Source organism: Schistocerca gregaria, chromosome 3, assembly GCF_023897955.1.
Source record: "Schistocerca gregaria isolate iqSchGreg1 chromosome 3, iqSchGreg1.2, whole genome shotgun sequence".
NCBI classification, from domain to species: domain Eukaryota; kingdom Metazoa; phylum Arthropoda; class Insecta; order Orthoptera; family Acrididae; genus Schistocerca; species Schistocerca gregaria.
Genome location: NC_064922.1, coordinates 932,577,563 through 932,591,373, shown reverse-complemented (window position 1 = coordinate 932,591,373; position 13,811 = coordinate 932,577,563).

The window sequence follows — 13,811 nt, the reverse complement described above, 5'->3', positions numbered from 1 at the left end:
TCACACAGCATGCTTCCATCGCACCTCAGTGTATTTCGCTCTGTCAAACTCAAACGTATATATCTTGTAATGGAAGGCATCAAACTAGACCAGTGGATATTACAATGTCCTCTTCCTCCCAGTAGGCCGATTCTGCATCTTACCCCCTTAGAAAAGTCTCACAGCTAACACTGGGTGGGATTATTTGCGATCGGGAAGTCTTCAGAAAATCTGCACTCATCATTGCCTGTTATCTACCAACTTTCTCTTTTGTGTGACATAAAATTAATTATAGGATACATAAAACCAGTACAGACAAGAGACAAAAATGGTTCATATGTCTATAAGCAATATGGGACTTAACTGCTGTGGTCATCAGTCCCCTAGAACTTGGAACTACTTAAACTTAACTAACCCAAAGACATCACGTACATCCATGCCCGAGGCAGGATTCGAACCTGCGACCGTAGCGATCGCGCGGTTCCAGACTGTAGCGTCTAGAACCGCTCGGCCACTCCGGCCGGCCGACAAGAGACAAGCAAGACAGTAGGCATTTCTTCAATTCTTACGTCCCAGCATTTTTCTCTAAAATCTTGCTACAGCTTTACATGTCGTTATTTCCTTTCTGCGAAAAAGTCTATTACGTCATCAAACTTTGTCAAACGTTTTGCTACATGAAAAATCAAAATGTCCTTGCCTAATACTGAAAAAGCCGTTAATGCGAACAGTAGCCAAGACTGGTGTCCTTTCTCGGTCTGATTACGTCTATTTCTTCACTAATGAGATATTTAGTCTGCAGCGGAGTGTGCGCTGATATGAAACTTCCTGGCAGATTAAGACTGTGTGCCGGACCGAGACTCGAACTGTAGACCTTTGCCTTTCGCGGGGAAGTGCTTGGTAGAGCACTTGGTCCCGAGTTCGAGTCTCGGTCCGCCACACAGTTTTAATCTGCCAGGAAGTTCTATTTTTTCACTGTTTGCTAGATAAAAAGAAATAGGTCTTTCGAATATTGCAGCACTTGTAACACACGCCAAATAAACAAGACTGTTTTGGAACATATAGTCATTTCTATGTATGTCATTTACATAAATAACATGACAAAATATAATTGCCCAGTAGGCCTACTACAAGTAAAAACTTTTATGTTAGGAAATGGTTTCACACGCTCCAGTTTCTCAAGAATGACCTCGAAAAATAATAGTACAAAATTTTTATATAAATTTGGAGTCGTCACATTCTCCCATATAATGTCCCAGCTTCTTCTCGCTCCTCGTTCTAACGAACAGTCCTGTCGTCACTAATTATGCCATCACTAAATCTGCCATTGTCAAAACTTATTCTCCAATGAACTTTGCTATCCCTGCCAGAATTATCGGTCCAGTTATCCAGTGTTTATTCTCCGGCTAGGCGTTTCTACGAATTCGTATAACGTGTCGTCCGCGCTATTCCGAAAATAGACCTTAGGTGGCTGCCAACCGAGGACTGTACAACTAGCCCTTAGCAGTGTGGCGATATGGCGAAAAGGTTCTCTCAAAAATTTCATTTTCTTGGATACCCCGAGAAGATAATATGTAATCTTTCTTACTTCTTATTCCACTCCGGTAGTCTGAATCTATGGATTTCTCTAGTAATTATAACAATGCTGATCATTCACACCCAATCAGCCACATAAAGAAACAGCGATTGGCATTTACCTGTCCGAGTTTATTCGACTCAACTCGTATAGTCCAGCCCCTTTTATCTGCGGTAAAGTGTTTTATTTATAGATTCGATTGGATTCCCATAGCAGAGACATCACGTACACTAAGCACGCATTCAAAAATAAACTTAAGAGTCGTTCAGAAATCTACTTAGAATGTGTTCAAAAATCTTCAAAAACAAACTGGGAAGCTTTTCAAAGTGATATGAATAATCAATAGACCAGTGTCCGCTGGATGCTATGCACTTTGTGAAACAACGTTCTTTTTCCCTCAAGAATATGAATTTGGCGCCCGATGAAATTGCTCCCCAGGCAGATACCCCAGTTTGCCCCCTCCCCTCCCCTTCCTTAGATACAGGTCTGCGCTCCAGCAGGGTGTATCACCGAAACTAGTTCTCGAGGCCTCGCAGGTGGAGGGTCAGCCCACCAATTCCCATTGTTATGGGGTGCAGTAGCAGATTTTTCTCTCGGTAGCATGTCACGTGAGACAGTCAGAGGTCTAAGTGTAGTGTGGTGGCTCCTGTACCCAATAGCGAGTATGTGGTAGTTCAGAACGATATGGTAGATCACCGATTGCGAACACGTGTTTATATGGTTGCACCAGACTGAGGTCACTCGCTCTAATACTGGTGGTAGAAAATCTTATCTCCAATACCTGATCGGCGGAGGAGGGCAGGAAGCGGTGGGGAACAGGACAGGTGGTTGCGTTAAGGACTTCATCAACAGGCCGTGCACCAATTTCCTGTGCGGAATCCTAAACCTCTTTCTCGGCAGTGACTCATGGAGTGAGGAAATGTCACACCGTTCACGGCCATCAGCCTGCCGCAGGAGTTCCCAAGCTTCCTATCACTGGGTACCGTTAGAAATTTTTAGAAATTTGGGCTTGTTCACTTTTTAACGAATTATGAGGTTTGCGGTAGCGAGGGGAGGGGGTCGTGAGGAAGGTCGAGCGACGACTGCCGCAGGGGTGACAAACGGCACGGGGGGAATAATTTTCGCCATATTGCTCAAAGCTGACAACACATTTCGGTTTTCGCGTCGTGCCGATAAACTGCTATGTAGGCTATGGTAGAAATATGACACAGAGTCATAAGGTTTTGTGGAAGCACTTTTGTACAGAGTGGCACATGTTCACTGTGGTACGTAATTGTAGCGAATAATAAGAAAATAGATTAAGCTGGTTTTGATACGAATAGTAAAAGAGGAAGAGAGGAATGACATGTAAAATGTTTATTAAACCTTTATATCACAAATAATGCAAGCTAGTTGTGCAAGATACTAATAAACCAAACATAGAGTATGGTAAATTAGAGTCCAACAGGCAAAAACATTCAGAATCAATTCAAGCTCTAACTTTAAATCAGACTTCAGAATCAGTAATTAGTCAATTTTCAAATTCAGAGTCTGATAAAAAATTATCTGCATGCTACAGGTGGAAGCATGTTGCTGTTTATCTTTAATCAGAACTTCAGTGTGTGGCTCAGGGAGCTCATCTTAACTCTCACATCTTCTTAAACACTAAGTATGTTTCTGTATTTATTATAAATGGCTCAAATGGCTCTGAGCACTATGGGACTCAACTGCTGTGGTCATCATTCCCCTAGAACTTAGAACTACTTAAATCTAACTAACCTAAGGACATCACACACATCCAGGCCCGAGGCAGGATTCGAACCTGCGACCGTAGCAGTCGCACGGTTCCTGACTGCGCGCCTAGAACCGCGAGACCACCGCGGCCGGCTATTATAAATGTACAACAACTCAGAAAACTATCTGAGTAGTAACAAATGGCACTAGAAGTAGAGTTGCTGGTTTGAAAAGAGAAGCAATCCAGTTTTTGTTCCCATTAAAAAAGGAAGTAGAGTTTTATTTTTTAAAGCATCTTCCACTGAACTGTCACTAGTCATGTCGATGAAAGTTTCTTTTCTGTTTCCTTCTTTCGTTACTTTTACCGAAAATTGATTTCTTATCGAGTGTTATCTTAGTTGAAGCACTTTTCAAAACTATTTTGAAGAAACGCTAAATGTATAATAAATATTCCATAGGAGCTAGTTCATTGTCTTACAAAAGTTGTCGAGTAGAGAATGCGAAAAAGTTAGAGTTCAGTAGATGTCAACTACAAAGAGTCAACTATCTCTTGAAATAAGATAGTAGTTGTTTATTTTGTTTACTTGTACGAGTACCACCTGAAATGTTCATGCATACCACGCGTACCAATGTGTGGGAACCCCTTGAACTGCAGGATGGGGACGTACAGACATTTTGTTGTTGTTCAAACTAAATAGGTAATATGCCGAGAGTGAATTTCACCCTCCCCTTTCTGTCGGACAGTTTTCACTAGTAGGAAAACTGGACTAAATCTACACATGCACAAGTCACTCTCTCGAAGACAGTAGATACGTTTAAGGCACATCTCTCACAAAGGAAAGGCGCTGTTGTTAGAGAAGAATTAAAACCATCCCAGCCGGTCGGCTGAACATATCACTCGGAAGTTCTCAGCCAACGATACTCTTACGAACAACTAACAACCCGGCTGTTGCGATTCAGTCCAAAAACTGGTGAACGCTTCGCTGTTGCCACCAACACGTTTCTGCTTATGTCAGTTTACTTTTGCGGTGGTACTTTTCTCCGAATCAAGGTCACTGTAACATGAGAAGGCCTATGAATGGCTGACGTCGGAGATTTGGCGTTAACAGAGGCGCTGATATTGTACGCTTTGCGCACTCTCACTATGACAACCAGAATTAAGTCTTACGGCATCCCATCTTCGTGTCTCGTCGAACCATCCCATGTGTTTTTATGGTTCTTTGATTGCTAATTAAAGGTACAAAACAAGAGAAAAAAACTGCAGTGAGCTGGTTCAAATTGATGTAGGCTTTAATACACTCCTGGAAATGGAAAAAAGAACACATTGACACCGGTGTGTCAGACCCACCATACTTGCTCCGGACACTGCGAGAGGGCTGTACAAGCAATGATTACACGCACGGCACAGCGGACACACCAGGAACCGCTGTGTTGGCCGTCGAATGGCGCTAGCTGCGCAGCATTTGTGCACCGCCGCCGTCAGTGTCAGCCAGTTTGCCGTGGCATACGGAGCTCCATCGCAGTCTTTAACACTGGTAGCATGCCGCGACAGCGTGGACGTGAACCGTATGTGCAGTTGACGGACTTTGAGCGAGGGCGTATAGTGGGCATGCGGGAGGCCGGCTGGACGTACCGCCGAATTGCTCAACACGTGGGGCGTGAGGTCTCCACAGTACATCGATGTTGTCGCCAGTGGTCGGCGGAAGGTGCACGTGCCCGTCGACCTGGGACCGGACCGCAGCGACGCACGGATGCACGCCAAGACCGTAGGCTCCTACGCAGTGCCGTAGGGGACCGCACCGCCACTTCCCAGCAAAGTAGGGACACTGTTGCTCCTGGGGTATCGGCGAGGACCATTCGCAACCGTCTCCATGAAACTGGGCTACGGTCCCGCACACCGTTAGGCCGTCTTCCGCTCACGCCCCAACATCGTGCAGCCCGCCTCTAGGGGTGTCGCGACAGCCGTGTCGTCTTCAGCGATGAGAGTCGCTTCTGCCTTGGTGCCAATGATGGTCGTATGCGTGTTTGGCGCCGTGCAGGTGAGCGCCACAATCAGGACTGCATACGACCGAGGCACACAGGGCCAACACCCGGCATCATGGTGTGGGGAGCGATCTCCTACACTGGCCGTACACCTCTGGTGATCGACGAGGGGACACTGAATAGTGCACGGTACATCCAAACCGTCATCGAACCCATCGTTCTACCATTCCTAGACCGGCAAGGGAACTTGCTGTTCCAACAGGACAATACACGTCCGCATGTATCCCGTGCCACCCAACGTGCTCCAGAAGGTGTAAGTCAACTAGCCTGGCCAGCAAGATCTCCGGATCTGTCCCCCATTGAGCATGTTTGGGACTGGATGAAGCGTCGTCTCACGCGGTCTGCACGTCCAGCACGAACGCTGGTCCAACTGAGGCGCCAGGTGGAAATGGCATGGCAAGCCGTTCCACAGGACTACATCCAGCATCTCTACGATCGCCTCCATGGGAGCAGCCTGCATTGCTGCGAAAGGTGGATATACACTGTACTAGTGTCGACATTGTGCATGCTCTGTTGCCTGTGTCTATGTGCCTGTGGTTCTGTCAGTGTGGTCATGTGATGTATCTGACCTCAGGAATGTGTCAATATAGTTTCCCATTCCTGGGACAATGAATTCACGGTGTTCTTATTTCAATTTCCAGGAGGGTAGCTACGCCGAAATGAAGTGGCTTGCACGGGACAGTCTAGCCTCAATCCAGTTCTCTGACTGAAGATCACAAGAACAGCACGCTAAATGAAAAAGAAAATGCTGTAATTAGTACGAGGTCTGTCCAAAAAAAATGCGTAAGACTTGTAACTTCGCGCCAGTGATGTGTTGGAGCGAAATGTGATTGCCATCTTTACTTTTAGGCCTGTCTTTAATGTGTAACTGCCGGAAGTTTCATTGTTGTATGTCTCTTAGTTATTGTTCAGGATTGCATTGAGTAGAACGTTGTCTTCCTCAGTTTGCGAGCTTCGTGATGGCAGAGTTAGAGGACCAACGCGTCGCATTAAATTTGCGTGAAACTCAAGAAAACCTTTACCGAGGCGCAGCCGGCCTTGTGGGCTAGCGGTTCTAGGCGCTTCAGTCCGGAACCGCGCTGCTGCCACGGTCGCAGATTCGAATCCAGTCTCGGGCGTGGGTGTGTGTGATGTCCTTAGGTTAGTTAGGTTTAAGTAGTTCTAGGGCTAGGGGTCTAATGACCTCAGATGTTAAATCCCATAGTGCTCAGAGCCATTTGAACCATTTGAACAGAGACGCACTATACGATGCAGGAAGCCTTCGATGATGAGTGCTTAAGCCGTACTCAGAGTTACGAATGGTTCACACGGTTTAAAATGGCCGGATGGAAGTTAAATATGACCCTCGTTCAGGACACCCTTCGACATCTACCGACGACGCTCATGTCAGAAACGTCAGCAAAATTCTGCTTGCCAGTCGAAGACAGACTGTGTGAGAGGTTGCAGAAGAACGTAACATTTCAGTTGGATCATGTCATGAAATCTTCACACAGCACCTTGAAATGCATCGTGTTGCCTGCAAGTTCGTCCCACTGCTAATGAGTCGAGACCAGAAAGACCTTCGCCTCAAAGTCTGTCAAGAGCCTTTGGATCGCACAAATGAGAACGAGATGTTCCTGAAGAGAATCATAACTGGTGAACAGACGTTGGTTATAAAGTTGAGACCATGGTTCAATCTACACAACGGGTCGTGAAAGGTTCTCCAACACCATAAAAAGTTCTTTAGGTCAGGCCAAACGCCAAAGCCAACCGGACAGTTTTCTTGGACTTTGAAAGATTAGTGCATCAGGCCATAGCGACAAACTGTTAATCGAGGGTACTATCGGGACGTGTTGCGACGCAGGCGGGAAAATGTGAGAAGAAGACGGCCTGAAATGTGGTGAGATAATTCATGACTCTTGCATCCACGATAACGCACCCGCACATTCGACCCTGTTGGTGCGTGACTATGGCACAAAAAACGAAATCACTGTGCTGCTCATCCTCCACAGTCTCCATACCTGACCCGTGCGGACATTTTTTTTTTATTTCAAAAGACGAAAATCCCGTTGAAAGGACGAAAACTTGCAACGATAGACGAGATAAAATTCGCAGGCTGCATTTCTTGAGATCCGGCAAGAGAAATCGGAAACGGCGTTAGGAGTGGTGTATCAACTGTGGAGGAGATTACTTCGAAGGAGACCATGCACAATAAGTAAAAGGTAACCGCAGAAAATTTTTGTGGACGAAGTTCCAGAATTTTTGTGATCAGGCCTCGTATCCATGATGAAGTTTATTAACTCAGTAATGAAGAATAGTGGATGTACGTTTATTTTGGGTATCAAACTGTGATGAGATTGAGGAATTTTAGTTTTTGCTGGATGAGTGTCGCAGGGAAGTGAGGATTGCATTTTAGAGATGGGTGTGGCTGGTTTTAATGTTTCATGTCGAGGTTGGAGCAGATACCCACCTTGGCTCCTCCAGAGGCCCAGACTGATTTTAGATTTGGCAAATTTTAAGAAAGACAGTATATCATATTTTACTTTCAAATCTTTATTTTTTAACATTTTAGATAGGCATCATGATTTTACAGTAGTATACACTGATGGATCCCAACAGGGGGATTTTCTTGGCTGCTCAGTAGTGTTTCCCGAACGTGTCATCAGGATTCGCCTTCTCCAGGAATACACTGTTTTTTCCGCAGAACTTCACGCGATCCAGAAGGCATTGGAGCAGATACGGTGTACTCAGGGCAAAAACTATCTAATTTGCTCTGACTCAATGAGCGCATTACAGTCACTGCAGAACCTGTACCCAGCGGAGAAGTTGGAACAGCTGATTTACGACCAACTGTACATCCTCCAACGACAGGGCAAGCAAGTGTCCTTTTGCTGGGTGCCAGGGCATGTATGAACAAGCTGATAGAGCTGCCAAGGACGCCTGCAGATTACCGGAGGTGACACAATGTTCTATTCCTTTGCAAGGTATTGTTTCTGTGCTGCGGCGGAAGTGTATGGAATTATGGGAGGAGGAATGGCTGGCGGTGAGGGAAAATAAGCTGCGATTGGTGAAACCCACCATCCAGCCGTGGTGTTCCCCGTGCCGGTCACCTAGGCGTGACGAAGTGACCCTTACACGTCTTCGCATAGGGCACTGTCCTCTTACGCATGACTTCTTACTACGGCGAGAGGAACCCCCACTGTGTGATGCCTGTGGCGTACGAATCACTGTACGCCACATTTTAGTTGAGTGTGATTTATATCGTTCTGTCAGGGCGGAAGTTAATATTAGTGGGGATCTGCCCTCGATTCTAGCCGATGACGAGGCGAGTGTCAAGAAAGTTTTAAGGTACTGTGATGTTTTTGGGCTTCAGCCAAAAATTTTAGGTTTGAATTTTTAGTGTGTTGCCGAGTGCCTTACCACTCCTTTTTATACTTGTAATAGGCCAGTTCCAAACATGTGCTATATGTTTCATTTTAACCCTTTCACCTACGTTCTCTTGCAGTTATCCTCTTTACGTGCTGCATTCCACTTTGCAACTGTTGACGTGCAAACTGCCTATGTAGACTTTTACTTTTAATTTTAGTCCTATTTTAGCACTTGCTGCATTTTAGTGACACTAGTCCGTTGTTGTTTCCGTTCGGGCGCTAAAGACTACACTGTTGAGCGCCCATATCCACCATATCCATCCATCCATCCATCCAGGGAAGTGAGTTGAAATCCTCGCTGAGATGGAACACAACATTAGCAATTACAGTAACCTCAGACTTTTTGCAGATGAAGCACATAAACAAGAGTGTTGCATCATCCCTGTATGTCTTGCTGGTGTGTTACTGTTACGACTTTTCCTGTACCGATCAGAAGGTAACATCTCACATTGTTTGCAAAGATTTGCAGAGTAGAATGCAGCATTCGAATGGATTTCCGCATTTCACTTTAAGGTACTGGGGATGCTTTACAAACGTCTGTGATAGTAGAGTGAACATTCATCATCTCACAAAGGAGAACCGTGACACATGATTGGGTCTGCATCATCACGTTACGAGCCGGTGGATTGTCAGCCAAGGGTGAAAGGCGAAAGTGCTGTCGTGCAGACATGGAATCGGTTCCAGTTGACAGGTGATGTTGACAACTTGCACCACGCATGCCATCCACGTCCGAGATCCGTGCAGGATGATTGATATCTGTGATTTTTGAGTCAAAGTAACCGGGGCTGAGTGCTTCAGAAATGAATTCGGCGTTCAAAGAGGTTTCAGGACGCCATGTATCGCCATGCATCGACGATTGCCTGGTACGAATCTTCATTCCTAGCGATCATGCCGAGCACCTTGCTTTATGCCATAACATCATGGACTCCGTCACAGATGAGCAAGAAATCAAGCAGAATCTATGGTCCCAGGACTGGCTTTAGGTGCTGTTCGTGAACGAAATTCGGATGTGTTTGTGCCCTGTTTGTCGCAAATAACGTGTCTGGAGACAACATGGTAATACTTAACACATCCAACACTGTGTCCCACATTTGCAACAAGGCGTTGCTGCAGTCACGTGGCATTACATAGGGCCATCATTATTGTTAAGGGAATCTGACTGTTGTACCATAGAGGAACGAGATATTGCAAACAATGGGACTGTGTCGCAGACATTTTAGTGGCAGTTACATCCTGAGGGGTGACAACTCACGTGCTCATCGTGCTCTTGTGAACATGTTCCTTCAGAATGCTAGATGCTGTTCCTCTCATATGAACCCAAACGAACACGTTTGTGGTACTGTAAGGAGCTGTTTTTGGACCTCGACAACGGTCACGTATTGTCCGCGACTTAAGCAGAAGATTTGGACTGAGGGTGGCTTCGTGTTTTTGTTGATAGTATGTCACAACGTGTGTAAGTAAGCCCCCGAGGAAGGGACGTTCTACCACGCATTAAGGTTGCTGTGGAAAGCCCCACAAAGGAAACCGACGATTTTGTTGTCGTTACACAACTTTTCTTTTTTGTGATTTGGACACATTGCAAATGTATGCGTCAGAGCTAATTATTGTTTCTGCGCCTCGAATTTCGAAGTACAGGTTTGATACAAAACTTTTGTTTATGAGTGTGTAGTGAAAAACTGACAGAAAATAGTTGCATAAATAATGAGTCAGATCTTGAAAATGTTTCAAGCTGGTGCAAAGAGTGTCCATTTGTTCCAGATGTTCAGAAACGTAAACGGGTGCTCTTCACGAAACGGAGAAAAGTAAAGCCATATCACAACAACATCATGCCGTCACAGTTAGTGTAAACCACCTCATAAAAATACCTGGATGTGGCAATTTGTGGACATGTAAAATGGAGACATCACGTAGCTCAGCCCGGCAGGTGGCAGACTTCGGTTTGTTGGCAGCTAGCCAACAAGGGAGGCTTCTTACAAGTCACTTGTGCATATCATCTTAAAATATTGCGCAAGTGTGTGGAACTTATACCGAATAGGAGTGCTAGGGGACACAGAAAGCTGAGTGACACTAACAGAAACACTGGAGAGCGTGAAGAAACTTTAAGATACATGCTGTTATCTCCCGAAAGCCTACATACAAAATTTCAAGAACTAGTGTTAACTGAAGAAAGCAGTTATGTTCTTAGATAGAGCCGTACGTGTCGCCTCCGCAGTGAACGTGAAGACAAGATTAGACTAATTACATCTACAACTGTATACATGCTCTGCGAGCCAGTGTGCTGGAGCGGACGTTGTAATACTGTTGATCATTCCCTTACCGTTCCACTCGCTAATGGAACCGAGGTAGGTGGCGCAGTGGTTAGCATTTGGGAGGACAACGGTTCAACTCAACGTCCGGCCATCCAGATTTAGGTTTTCTGTGATTTCTCTCAATCGTTCCACGCAAATCACGGGATGGTTCCTTTGAAAGGGCACGGCCGATTTCCTTCCCCATCCTTGACACAATCCGAGCTTCTACTCCGTCTCTAACGACCTCGACGTTGACAGGATGTTAAACCCAAATGGGTCGAGGGAAAAACAACTATCTACACGCTTCTGTAATAGGTATGATTTCTCTCATTTCGCGGTCCTTGCACGGGATATCTGTTGGTGGCAGTAGGATCGTCCTACAATTTGTCGCAAATCGAGGTTCAGAAAACTTTCCCAACAGCGCTTCGAGTAAATAACGTCTTCCTCCCTCCTGTGTTTTCCATTCGAGTTCACCTAGCTTTTCCGTGATACTGGCATTCAATGCGTTGAAAAGCAGCTGAAATATATGAAAACAAGTAAGTCGCCAGTTCCGATGGAATCCTGGTTCGGTTTTACAGAGAAGACTCTTCTGCACTGGCCTCGTACTTAGCTTCCGCTTATCGCGAATGTCTTGCCCAGGGCAAAGTTTCAAGCGAATGAAAAAAAAGCGCAGATTATTCCTTTATATAGCAAGGATAAAAGAGGTGGCATGCAACATTACAGCTACATATACTTAACATTCGTCTGCTGCAGAATTCTTGAGCATATTCTGAGTTAGAACACGATGAACATTCTTGGGAGAGAAAAGCTTTTGTCCACAAATGAACACTAATTTTGAAAAAACCACCCGTGCGAAACTAAATTTGTCCTTTCCTTGCACGTTATCTGCGAAGCATAGCAAGTAATCCTAGCTATAGGAAAATTTTATATTCCTAGATTTCCGAAAAGAGTTTGATACAGTGCCACGCTGCAGATTTTTCGGAGATTGTTCGAAGCATATGGAATACAGTGCCAATACGTGAGTAGCTCGAAGACATTTTAAGCAATAGACCACATTCGTTGTGCTGGGCGTAGAGTGTTTATGGAAGACAGAGATAATGTCACCATTATCCCAGAGAAGTGTGATAAGACTGCTCTTGTGCCTTACGATCTAACAGAAGGGCGAGCAGCAGTCTACGACTGAATGCTGATGATGTTGTAGTGAACATGTCATCACTGACATGTGTTTCAGTGATTGTAGAACAATGAAGGGCAGTTTCTATTTACTCCGATGGATGGGAGCATGCTCTAAATGTGGAAAAATGTAAATTAATGCAGATCAGTATGATAACACGTCTTATAATGTTACGATACGGTATTAGTGGTGTGTTACCTGACACAATCACATGGATTAAATATCCAGGCGTAACATTCAAAGACCAACGTGCGCAGATGAATCGAAGTAGTCATTCTTTCCGTGCTGCTTTCTTGGTTGGAAATGGAGGAGAGCCTAACATGTGATACTATCCGAATCTGCATCTACATCCATACTCCGCAAGATACTTGGACGGTGTGTGGCGGAGGGTACTTCAGGTCTACTTACTGATCCTCTCTTCCATTCGTGAATGGCACCTGAGATGCATGATTGTAGATAACCCTTTGTATTAGCTCTAATTTCTCGAATTTTCTCGTTATGGTCATTTCATGTCTCGTTCGTCTCTTCGCGGAAAGCGTTCTCTCTCTCTCTCTGTCTCTCTCTCTCTCTCCATTCTTCTCTTCAACCGCCAGCCACTCGAATTCCTTGAACATCTCTGTAACGGGCTCGCTCCGCTCATCTTTGGATCTTCTCTCTCTCTTCTATCAGTCCTTCCGTATTGACCAACAACACTCAAGCTCTTTGTAAGCCACAACCGTAGCGGATGAATTACATTTCCTTAAGGTGCTCCCTGTAAAGCTGTTCGGCACCTGCTTTTCCTACTATTTGTTTTATGAGGTCATTCTACTTAGGGTCACACCGGAAAGGTGCTTCTAGATCACGGTTTGTCAAACTCTGTTCTTCGGAACACTGGCGTTCTACGGGGAATGAATAAGTGCTCCGCGAAAAACCGTTAATATCATGATGCTTGATTTTTCTCGACGTCGTGACGATACTAATTGTACTTTTAAGACATTTTTATGAAGTCTGTGTTGTTAATTATCATTTAAAATTAAAGTAATCACCGAGTAAAACAGCTTCCCAAATTTTTTATAAATTTTTATTAAGCTTCAAAGTAAACAATATGTTTCGTCAAAGAAAAAGGATTCATGAAGTGTTCCATCAGACTAAAAATCTGAGAAACCTGTTCTGGATATTTTACGGTGGCTACCGCTTCCAGAAATTTATCGGTAGTGTAGGTGTGCAGCAGTGGACTTATATTCCTATGTAAGAACGACATGTCACGCTTACGTACGTTCAGGTTCAACAACCAGTCACTGCATTTTCATCAGTCCTCTCTAGGTTCTTCTGCAAATATTTACTGTCTTCTGACGTTGTTGCTTTCTTATAGACCACCACATCATCTGAGAATAGCTTTAAAGAGCTTCCGACGCATTCTACTACATCATTTACGTTCACGACGTGCTACCACACTTCACTGGGGTACACCCGAAATTACGCTTATATCTGTCCATTTTGTTCCGACAAGAGTGACTTGTTGATTTCTGTCTGCAAGGAGGTCTAGAATCCAGTCACAAATCTGGTCCGATTCTCGGCCAGCTCGTATTTTTTCACCAGACAGCAGTGCGGTGCAGTGTCAGATGGCTTCCTGGAGTCAAGGAGCACGGCATCTA